Source organism: Seriola dumerili, unplaced genomic scaffold, assembly GCF_002260705.1.
Source record: "Seriola dumerili isolate Sdu_G_001 unplaced genomic scaffold, Sdu_1.0 BDQW01000016.1, whole genome shotgun sequence".
Classification (NCBI taxonomy): domain Eukaryota; kingdom Metazoa; phylum Chordata; class Actinopteri; order Carangiformes; family Carangidae; genus Seriola; species Seriola dumerili.
In genome coordinates this window covers 1,805,341-1,818,127 of record NW_019174271.1, presented here as the reverse complement: position 1 = coordinate 1,818,127, position 12,787 = coordinate 1,805,341, and positions in this window count along the sequence as shown.

Sequence of the window (12,787 nt, the reverse complement as noted above, 5' to 3'; positions counted from 1 at the left end):
CTCTACTTTCTGTAGTTATTTCAATGTATTATTTCAGTGAATTGAATGCTGAATACCTTCCATCTGTAGGCATTATATTTACATTTCAGGATCCAAATCACCCAAGTTAAGATTAAATATGGTACAGAGGTCGACCAACTGATTGTTTTATTAATCAGAATTGTCAAAACTTTGTCCACCAGTCACATGGGTGACTTGTATCACAATTTTGCATGGAGGCTCCATTCAGAAATTCAAGTTAATGTCATTGTGTAGCCTACCTGCAATGATTTATTTTAAAGTTTAAATTAATATTAACTTATATAAGACACCTTTATTCATAAATTATGAGCAGCATGATCAGGTTGTTGGTTTTAGTATGACATTATTATTGCATTAGACTGAAGATAACTGCTGCCTGTCTAAAATACTCACTCAGTTTTTCACTTCACTTTGCACTTTTGTCTGATGATGAACAAACTGTTATGGACATGTGATGCAGAAAACAAGTTAAAGTCTACCAAAGCAGAAAAGAGAGAAGTAGTTCATGTCTCATGAGGTAAATCTGGCTGAAATATTCATTTCATTCATTTCTTGGTTTAATTTTTATTTCCAGTTGTGGTCACAGAGTCTCCTCGTGTTATTCTGAGCTGCAGTGATGAAGAAAAGACTAAAAGCATCATCATTGTCAGGAATCCTGTCAGATTAAATAACCTGTGTTCAGCTCAAATGAAGCTGTAATAGTTATTATGTAGTTATTTAGTGATAAGCTCTCCTTTGTTTGGTAGAAGCCCTAGACTGTAGTTAGAAGCTCTGTTAAACCAGATAGATAGATAGATAGATAGATAGATAGATAGATACTTTATTTGTCCCCTAGGGGAAATTCATGATTCACTGATCTATACAAATATCTGTTGCTCTATATTATTTGACACTATTGTAAACTCTTTTGTCCATGTCGGGATCCAGACGTAACGATGACGTAGTTTTTTTGTTTTTTTTTACAGTAATCTGATTGGTCAGTACTTGTGCTTTAAGGAAGTTAATGAGCTCAGCATCAGTTACCATGGTGATTTACCCCGGTAAGAAGCAAGCAACCGTTATAACCTTAAAACCTTAAAACCTCTGGGTTAAACCTGAAGTGACCTCATTAACCCCAAATCTGCTATGTGTTCCAGAACTCAGGAACCCCACAATGTTCTTAAACCAAAATAATCCTCGGACGACTCATGTGGACACTGTAAACCATTCATTAAAAGGTGATTTTTGCTGAAATATTGCGTTACTGGCCAAAAAATCTTATACCGAATATTTCATATGAACCTTATAATTACTAAAACAAAGGTTAGTACGCCACAACACTGTCAGATTTCCGAACAGGGACCGGCATTTTAAAATACACTGAAGAGTGAACGGGACGTTGTCAACACGGCGTTACCGGTCACAAGTGTCAAAATAAAACCGTATCCACAAACGTCTCCTACACTTACACTTTTTCAATTCAAGAGGAGAATGTCAAAAAAGGGAAATCGATTTTTTTCCATCTCTATAAAATAAAGCACTGACCCAATGTCGACCAAAATTCAGCTCCCTTTTATATGTCTGATCACCATGTAGTGGCGCACATCACTTCTATTTTGAAGGAAATAATCGTCGTATATCTCCTTAGCTAGCTAGGAGAGGAAGTTATCATTTTCCACGTCTAATAATGCACTACACTATCATCAGCGAACATGTATAAGTCTTGTGTCGACAGAACTCACATAGAATACTTGACTTTTGTAGTCCTCTCAAGTTGAACCGTTTCTCCTCTTGTTTTGTTTTTAGGAGTACACGGCAGTTCCCGCGAGGACACCACTTGGGTGATACGACCAACCTGATTGGCTTCTTAGTCTTCTTCTTCTTTGTTTTACAGTCGATGTGCAACCATATGGGAGATTATCGCCGCCTACTGCTATGTTATAGAATCCTTCTATTCTTGTTCTCAGTCTAGTATCTTGTAGACAAGTGAAGACATGTTTCAATAAATAATCCCCAGAGTTTTTTGTGATGATTGTTTGAGGAACCAGGCGTTTCACCCCTTTAATAAGTGTCTCTCAAGTACATATTTTGGGCAAATAAAAACATATGCTCCACAGTCTGATTGCAGATGTCACAGTTTCCATTTGGATGCTTTTGAATAAGATACAATGATGAATTTAGTTTGGTATGACCTGATCTAATCCTACTAATCAAGCTCTGTTTTCTCCTACTTTTCTAAATACATTTTCTGTAAAGAATATCTTGCCTACATTTTGAAGATACATGTTTTAGATTATGCAAGGCTCCATTTGAATCTGAACAAATTAGAACTTGCAAAGGTTTGATCTTTATTATATATCATAATGGAGAACCGAAGAGGGCTAATTACATGATTCTCAACTGTATACCTCTCTGAAAATGAATTCCCAACACAAACCCGAATAGACTGACCAAATAAAAACTTCATAATTCAATTGACTTTACCTCCAACACTCACATTATCTTACTTCCTTCCACATCATCTCATAAGCTTATTCCACATCAAATAAAGAACATTTGCTTGGGCTTTCCTTATGTCACACTCCAGATATACCAATTGATCTAATTTTTTTTCTCTCTATGTACATTAAACTTTCTGCAACCATTATAGTTAACTGGAGTATAGGGTTTTTCCCTCATTGGAAGCACCTTCCTCCCAGATCTTAATACATCTCCATTATTTTTTCCAATGCAAAATGACCTAAGTTAGATGACATTATATCACATACATAATTGCTCTTGTTCTCTTTTTGCTCTTTTGACTGTTTTCCTTCAGAGCATTCTTCATTCCACCATCTTAACTCATTCCCATTCGCTTTTCACCTTTAATTATAGCTCTAAACAGACAACTGCTGGGTTAAAAATAACCCAATTTGGGTTATTTTGGTAACCCATTGCTGGGTCAAAAAGGGACGGACCCAGCCATGGGTTGATTTAACCCAGCGGGGTTGTATTTAAGGTTTGAACCAGCATGTTGGGTTAGGCTTTTTAACCAAAAATGGGTAAAACATTACATATTATGTTGCTGAGTTAAAGCTACCAAGAAGTGGGTTCAAAAATATAACCCAAATTCTGGGTTATCAGTATTGCTGGGGTTAAAAATACTTATTTAAAACTATATAAAATTGTATAAAAATTTACAAAATTTCAAATTCAGCTAAATCATACCAATTGTTCTTTTGGTAAACAATTACACATAAAAACAAAAATAACTTAAATAATCTTCATGGAGAAGTTATTCACTAGTAAAGATATTTTTTTCACTTCATTAAGCATGAATCTTGAATCTTAGAAACCTGCTTAGCTCACATCATGAAGACTTGAACCACTGAACCAGGAAGTAACCCACTTAGCCCATTCTTACATCACAGTAAGTTGTGCTCTCATCAACTTCACTGCATTCGATACGTCTCCTGGGAAGTCAAAGACAACGGTTTGAATAAACTTCCACACCTGAGCACATGCTTTTGGATAAGTGAGATCAAGCACAAAAAATGCCTTAAAGCATACATCAACTGCACCTAGAAGTGATGGCTGCTCCAAGGCTGTCCCCTTTATTATGACCATGGCTTGGGAAGACTAATGCTCCTCCCCCAGCATAAGAACAAATGGGTTTTCTGTCGTTGCTCTTGTGAGGTACTCCACCAGGCTAGTTCTGATCTGAGAAAAAACAAAAAACAGAAACAAGATTCATAGAAGTTGTTACAACAGGTTAGGTTCAGCAGAGGAACTGTTGGACTGAGAGGTTCAGTAGAACCTTTGTCCCCACTGCCATCTGTCTGTCTGTCTCTATCTACCTACCTGTCTGTCTCTATCTATCTTCCTATCTGTCTCTATCTGTCTGTCTCTATCGATCTACCTGTCTGTGTCTGTCTGTCTCTCTATCTGTCTGTCTCTGTCTATCTACCTGTCTGTGTCTGTCTGTCTCTATCTACCTACCTGTCTGTCTCTATCTATCTTCCTATCTGTCTCTATCTGTCTGTCTCTATCTACCTACCTGTCTGTCTTTATCTGTCTGTCTCTATCTACCTACCTGTCTGTCTCTATCTACCTACCTGTCTGTCTCTATCTATTTTCCTGTCTGTCTCTATCTATCTTCCTGTCTGTCTCTATCTGTCTGTCTCTATCTATCTACCTGTCTGTCTCTATCTATTTTCCTGTCTGTCTCTATCTGTCTGTCTCTATCTATTTTCCTGTCTGTCTCTATCTATCTTCCTGTCTGTCTCTATCTGTCTGTCTCTATCTATCTTCCTGTCTGTCTCTATCTGTCTGTCTCTATCTATCTACCTGTCTGTCTCTATCTATTTTCCTGTCTGTCTCTATCTATCTTCCTGTCTGTCTCTATCTATTTTCCTGTTTGTCTCTATCTATCTTCCTGTCTGTCTCTATCTGTCTGTCTCTATCTACCTACCTGTCTGTCTCTATCTGTCTGTCTCTATCTATCTACCTGTCTGTGTCTGTCTGTCTCTATCTATCTACCTGTCTGTCTCTATCTGTCTCTGTCTTTCTGTCTACCTGTCTACCTGTCTGTCTCTATCTGTCTGTCTCTATCTATCTTCCTGTCTGTCTCTGTCTGTCTCTATCTACCTACCTGTCTGTCTCTATCTGTCTCTGTCATTCTGTCTACCTGTCTACCTGTCTGTCTCTATCTGTCTGTCTCTATCTATCTACCTGTCAGTGTCTGTCTGTCTGTCTGTATCTATCTACCTGTCTGTCTCTATCTGTCTGTCTCTATCTATCTACCTGTCAGTGTCTGTCTGTCTGTCTCTATCTATCTACCTGTCTGTCTCTGTCTGTCTGTCTGTCCACACAGATATTTTTTCTCTGCAGAATATAATAAGGACATTTTTAGCAATTTGATACAGGACCTTGTTGTAAGTGAAGCTGAAAACTGAGCGTGGTTTACCACATTTCCTCAAACAAGAGCCAGTATTTATATAAAAAACAGGTCTCAACAATGTACTGGGGGGAAACTGAGCATATTCATTCCCTTTAATTTAACAAATTAAACAATATTGTCCCATTTCAGTCATTGTGGGTCTTTGTGTGTTAAGGTGTCAGCCAAAGTGTATTTCTGTGTGGGGACGATCCAGTCAGTCAGAAAGAGGAGTACGTATGTTCAGTTTAACTGAGAGGAGGAACAAATGGTTAGCTCAGGTCAGCAGGAGCAACTTTACCATCACTGAAGATGCTAACATCTAAAAAATGTGAGCTAATCAAACATTGCATTTTCACCTTTTCACAAAGGACACACCACTGCTTGCTCTATTAAAAACAGGGAACAGGGACTGTAAAAACTGGGAGTTGAAACCAGTGAAGCTTCTGTCCTCAGGCTCCATTGATGGTTCTTGTAGTGAAAGAGAGAAAGAAAGTGAAAGAGGGTGAGAACGATTACTTATATAACTAATATAAAATGTTAAATATGATTCCTTATATAATATGGCAGTAAAAAATAATACATATTTACTATGACACCTTTTTGCTGGCTTATTTGACCATGGTCCACTCAGAACTTCTGACCTGCAGAACCACTGCATCACCACAAAGCACCTACTGCTCCTACAGTAGCTTACTAATATGCACTAATAAGATACAGTAATAGAATACATGTTAAGTATGATTATATACATATTTTACTTTTTGTATTATTATGATTCCCCATTCATTTTTCTAAATACCTGGCCTATTTTTTCCTTTTACCTTGTGTTTTCAGTCTCACTTAGTCTCTCCATCATCCCTCTCCCTTTGCCATCAACCCAAAGTCTGCTAAACTGCAACATCGACCCATAATAGTCAACAGAGTCACAGAGCCCAAATACAATCAGCCCATAAGTTACGTTTTTGTTTCCTGTCCAGACACACTTCAGATGCACTTTAAATCCATATCAGTGACGTATCACAAAAGTAACTTATTAGCTCGTACCCTGAGATGGATATCCTCATTTCACCACCTCCATCCACAGTGTTATACAGTTGTGCTAAAAAGTGTTTGCCCCCTCCCTGATTTCTTATTTTTTTGCATGTTTGTCACACTTAAATGTTTCAGATCATCAAACAAATTTAAATATTAGACAAAGATAACACAAGTAAACACAAAATGCAGTTTTTAAATGAAGGTTTTTATTATTAGGGGGAAAAAAAATCCAAACCTACATGGCCCTGTGTGAAAAAGTGTTTGCCCCCCCCCTGTTAAAACATAAATTAACTGCGGTTTATCACATCTTTGGAAAGCTGAGTTCAATTTCTCTAGCCACACCCAGGCCTGATTACTGCCACACCTGTTCTCAATCAAGAAATCACTTAAATAGGACCTGCCTGACAAAGTGAAGTAGACCAAAAGATCCTCAAAAGCTAGACATCATGCTGCGATCCAAAGAAATTCAGGAACAAATGAGAAACAAAGTAATTGAGATCTATCAGTCTGGAAAAGGTTACAAAGCCATTTCTAAAGCTTTGGGACTCCAGCGAACCACAGTGAGAGCCATTGTCCACAAATGGCGAAAACATGGAACAGCGGTGAACCTTCCCAGGAGTGGCCAGCCGACCAAAATTACCCCAAGAGCGCAGCGACGACTCATCCAAGAGGTCACAAAAGACCCCAGAACAACATCCAAAGAACTGCAGGCCTCACTTGCCTCAGTTAAGGTCAGTGTTCACGACTCCACCATAAGAAAGAGATTGGGCAAAAATGGCCTGCATGGCAGAGTTCCAAGACGAAAACCACTACTGAGCAAAAAGAACATAAAGGCTCGTCTCAGTTTTGCTGGAAAACATCTTGATGATCCCCAAGACTTTTGGGAAAATACTCTGTGGACTGACGAGACCAAAAGTTGAACTTTTTGGAAGGTGTATGTCCCATTACATCTGGTGTAAAAGTAACACGGTATTTCAGAAAAGGAACATCACACCAACAGTAAAATACGGTGGTGGTAGTGTGATGGTCTGGGGCTGTTTTGCTGCTTCAGGACCTGGAAGACTTGCTGTGGTAAATGGAACCATGAATTCTGCTGTCTACCAAAAAATCCTGAAGGAGAATGTCCGGCCATCTGTTCGTGACCTCAAGCTGGAAGCCGCACTTTGGGTTCTGCAGCAGGACAAATGATCCAAAACACGCCAGCAAGTCCACCTCTGAATGGCTTAAGAAAAACAAAATTGAAGACTTTGGAGTGGCCTAGTCAAAGTCCCGACTTGAATCCGATTTGAGATGCTGTGGCATGACCTTAAAAAGGCGGTTCATGCTCGAAAACCCTCAATGTGGCTGAATTACAAACAATTCTGCAAAGATGAGTGGGCCAAATTCCTCCACAGCGCTGTAAAAGACTCATGCCAGTTATCGCAAATGCTTGATTGCAGTTGTTGCTGCTAAGGGTGGCCCAACCAGTTATTTAGGTTTAGGGGCAATCACTTTTTCACACAGGGCATGTAGGTTTGGGTTTTTTTTTTTTTTTTTCCCTTTTTTAATAATAAAAACCTTCATTTAAAAACTGCATTTTGTGTTAACTTGTTATCTTTGTCTAATATTTAAATTTGTTTGATCTGAAACATTTTAAGTGTGACAAACATGCAAAAAAAATAAATCAGGAAGGGGGCAAACACTTTTTCACACAACTGTATGTATCTATCTTCCCTGTAGCGCCACCATCAGGTCAAACTTTCAGTTTTAGAGTTAGTGTATCTTGAAAATCTTTTCTAATTTGGGGTGCACATTCATGACTCTCACAGAATGAACCATATTGATTGATGTTGGTCGGCCCTGCCTTGTTTGTTTGTCATCAAAGCGTATGACACGGGACAAAACTTGGAATGTCTTCAGAGACATAGTGGCTGGAAATATTGCCCTTCCAGTCTCAGCGTTCCAAAGGCTTGCTGTTGCTTTCACCTTTTGATCTGTAAACTCCTGCCAAAATGAGTAAGCCAATGTAGGCTTCCAAGTCAACTACATCCAAGTCTTTCCAACTGTCCCCAAACACACGCTTCCCCTCTAAATTTGTCATCCCAAGTACAATATTTTCGATCGATGGTGTTATGAAGAGCTCTAATGATGACTTGATGTCTTCAACATGGCTGATTGCATATCTGTGGGGCCTGTAACCATTTTGATAATGTTAGTAGCGCTAAGTCTACCCTGCTGTCTAAGTGGGGAAAGGGACCATATTATCGTTCCATTTTTGGAAGGGATCGTGTCTGCTGGTGGTTGAGAGACAACAGGAGGGTCAACACTCTCATTCTCATCAGATGAGAATGCCTCAAAATCAGGGTCCTCCTCAACACAATCCTCTGTCTCAGACACATTCTCCTCTATGTCACTTTCACTGTCAAAGAGCTGTTCCAAAACAGCATTGACAGTAATCCTTTTCCCAGAGGACATTTTCAAGTGAGAGAGCGTGCAGATTGCAGTATACATAGAGGGATAGAGGGCTACCATGCAAGCTTTTATATGTTTGCTCCTCCCTTATTTTGCATGAACTACCAATGTCCTTGCGGGAATACCTCGCCCTCCACAGCGCGGGAAAGTTCAGTTCTGCTTCGGCAGGTGTGAGTACAGTAGGTCACACATACACACACAGACACACACACACCTTCATGCCCATGGTGCGGGAAAGTTCTCATGAAAATATTGTTTCCCCTCCATGTCACATTAGCACCAAAAATGGAAAATTATGGTCCCTCTACTCAATTCAACAACAAGGTAGACGTGCTGCTAAGAGTGTGTCCCACCACACACACAGTCAGCCATGTTGAAGACATAAAGTCATTATTTGAGCTCTTCATATAACCATCAATTGAAAATATTGTACTTGAGATGATAATTTTAGAGGGGAGGCATGTGTAGTTGGAAAGACTTGGATGTGATCAACTCGCAAGCCTACATTGGCTTCCTCATTTTGGCAGGAGTTCACAAGTCAAGTTGTTTCCCACATGCCCACACCACGAGAAGTATCAAAGTTCTCGTGGGAATAGTTGTTTTCCCAGCCCCCTGTTATGTATCAACTCAAAAGTATCAAGTCTGCACCTGCAGGTGTGGGGATGTTAGGTCACACACACAGACAGACAAGTTTTACACAGCTAAAACAGCTTGGGGTCAAATTGACCCCAGAGGACCACCGATGTGTTCAGCACATTGAAAAAATATCATCATGATAATTTTATGCTTAATCAGTTGTCCCCATCAAATTAGGAAAAGTCATGAAATATGAAGCAAAAAAAAAAAAGTCAACTATTATTTTTTGAATGATAAACATTGAATGGGGTCAAATTGACCTTAAATATGGAATTATAATGTGCCTTTGTCATCTGATTTTCCTTTTTTTTTTTTTTTTTGATATTTCATGACTTTTGTTACTTTTGCTTTTAAGACAGGGACAAAAGTGTTGTTTTAATATGTTTTCATTATTATTTTTTATTTATTTGTTCTTCTTCACCATATATTTCTAACTGTCATTAGTATTAATGCTGATTGTGTAGACCAATGTTGTGCTGAGCTCTTTGTTGTCTCAAAAAAAATGTTAAAGTAAAATGTTATGTTAAAGTCACATCTATGATTCAAACATAAAGCAAGTGGTCACCCCACCTCTAAAATACTGAAGATTAGACACTGCTGTCACCCTCAAAGTGATTGACAGGTCTTTTAACCACATACTTGATGACAACAAATCTAGAATAGAATAGAATAGAATGGAATAGAATGGAAAAGAATAAAATAGAATGGAACAGGATAGAATAGAATAGAATAGAATGGAATAGAATGGAACAGAATAGAATAGAATAGAATAGAATGGAATAGAATGGAACAGAATAGAATAGAATAGAATAGAATGGAACAGAATAGAATAGAATGGAACAGAATAGAATAGAATGGAACAGAATAGAATAGAATGGAATAGAATGGAACAGAATAGAATAGAATAGAATGGAACAGAATAGAATAGAATGGAACAGAATAGAATAGAATAGAATGGAATAGAATAAAATAGATTGACAGGTGGATTTCTTCCTGTCACACTAAGTCAGTTGTTACATTAAAGTCAGTAAAAGTATCTCCAGGTATTCACTGACTGGTTACAACCACAGCAGGAGCGGTGACTTTGAAATAACTTGTCATGTTTTCTCCACTTGGTGGCAGTACTGAGCTGAACATGAGTGCGTCTCTCCCCTACGTCTGTGTACCTGAAGGGCAGTCCGTCACCAGAGATCAGTAGTAATCTAATAAACTCTTCCCTGCTTGCTTTTCTCCCTCTTTCAGAGGTCAGGACGGATCCATATAAACTCTGTTTTCACCTGCCTCTGTCCCTCATAACCTCACACACACTCCTCACACACTCACACTGTGTGTCAAGGGTACAAGAAGGGAGGGAGACATCATATAGGCTTTTCTCTTCTCTGTCCTCATCCAGTTTATGGGCCTTAAACACATCACACAGCAGACATAATGCTCTGCTGCTACACCCACACAGCATCTGGCTATTCTGTGTGAAGCTCATAAAGGAGAATAAGGAACAATAAATGCATCACAATCATGTGTGTGATGGTTATTCTGATCTGAACATCATATAAAGACAGTGGAAGCAGGATGTAAACGATATGAATGATGGCAGAATTCCACTTATCTCCTTCACTTTCAGCGTCCTGCACTGTACAAACTGGCTTACTGTCACACTGTCATGGCTGAAGTTATGGTCACATTACTCTTCCATCTGATGAATATTAACCCCGTTTCCTATTTCATTCTATTGAAGCCCGTACAAAAGGAAAAAAGGATGTTCAAGTGTGCGTTTCTTGTTTCAATGTGACCTCCAATTGGCAATAGACTCTTGAATTCAGAAAGGTTTCATCACCCATTAAAACGCCACACGATCCTTTGCCAATGGGAGGGTAGACTGCTCTGTCCCAGCGTTGGCTGATATTTGGCACACCAGGGAAGTTTCACCAAGATACTGTCCATTACCTGTGCTTGGCTCTATCAAAACAGGTAGAGCTCCAGAGAGAAGCCTGAGGGAGGAGATGTAAAGCCACGCTGAGATGGTTTTTGGTTCTTAGAACCACAAATATATCTTCTTATGGATCAACACTTCAAATAAAACACAGGAGAAGAAGAAAATATGGAGCTTTAATAGATCTGTAATTAGAAGATCTGTGATTTGTGATTTTTAATTAAGTGCTACAGACTGAGCAGGAATTCAAAATTTCAGTAGAGCCAAGGAGGGTGTGTTCTGTGAGAGGTTCTTAAGTGTACATGTGTGGTACATGGACAGTGTGTGGTTGTGATAAAATACTCCTGTACTCCAGTAAATATTCTTTACACGTTTATACATTTAGTTACATACAAGACGTTTTACACACAAATAAGTGGAAAAGGGGAGAGAATATGATAAACACAGTGATAAACCATAGACCAACACATTTTTGCTGAAGTGAAAGTTCTTTTCTTACTATCCTGTAATTTTTTACTACTGGCACATTTCAACCGGAATATACGAGTTAAATAACATTAACTTTTAATATGAACAGGCCTCTCGCACAAAACAGAAGTCAATCGATGAAAATGAATATGTTTTTCACTCTTCAAGGAAAGGTCTGTTACATCCTTCTTTCGGTTTACACTCAGAAGTGAAAGCTCATCACTCTTTAGTGCCCCTGGAAACACGTTTTTGAAGTTGTTTGTGTTCGGTCTGTTTTCATGTGTTTTCAGAAGGTGCATTGTGTTGAGCCTTCAGGGCCACCATACTTTGTCTATGGACTTGTTTATGGACTCCTCTTCAGTGCAGATCATGCTCCTGAGTCAGAGAGCTTCCTAACACTTTCTTAACTTAAGATTCAGTGATGAGAAGCTTCTCTCACAGGGAGCTTCAGTAATTAAAAGTGTCAACAGAAGCTAAAATGTCAGTCCAATGACACAGTCGTCTCCTCACCTCTCAGAGGTGTCTACCAGCTGTCCTGCAGTTGTGACCCTCCAGAGTCTCTGTCACTGGGATGTCAGACCAGAAAGCTTAGCATGTAATGTGCCATCGGCGGCTCAGACATCTGCTGATTTAGCTGCAGCATCAGTGGAGTTGTCCACATATGCTGGTGTCCACACTGAGCTTATGTAAAGTCTGTCTCAGCAGCTCAGTGAAATATTTGTCATCCATAACAACCAGTCAGTAATGAATGGCATGTGTATTTCCAGCCATTAGACGTTAGCATTGCTCTGTGTCTGTGGAGCTGACTTTTTTCTTCTTCTATCCTCTAATGACGGTGTGTCCATGTTTTCATACCTCCCTTTATGAAAGGACTGTCACTCACTGCAGGTGAAAATGTCAAACACAGAACAGTGCAGGTATTTCTGTTTTTTCTCTGTGTCAAACAGTCGTGGTCGGTTCTGTCCTCGCTGTGAAAAGCTTGTTCTAGTGAAAAACATGTCTAGATCCTGAGGTTCTTGACGTGTGTGTGTGTGTGTGTGTGTGTGTGTGTGTGTTTATTTTAGTAAACTGCGATCACTTAAATTCATATATTGTTTATGCTTGAAGATCATCTACCTGTCCTCCTTATGGATCGTTGTCGGTTTTTTGCTGCTAAGAGGCTACAGAAGCATTTAATGAAAGTTTTTTTTACTGCATACACAGGTCAACAGGTAGACAGGTGGGTAAACAGGTAGACGGGTGGATAGGTGGACAGGTGAGAGCTGGTCCAGTTCTCTAACTGCTGAGGAAAGGAGCTTCAGTGCCTCCTTTGTCATCTCCTTCCTTCCTAGCATATAACACTGGAGCTT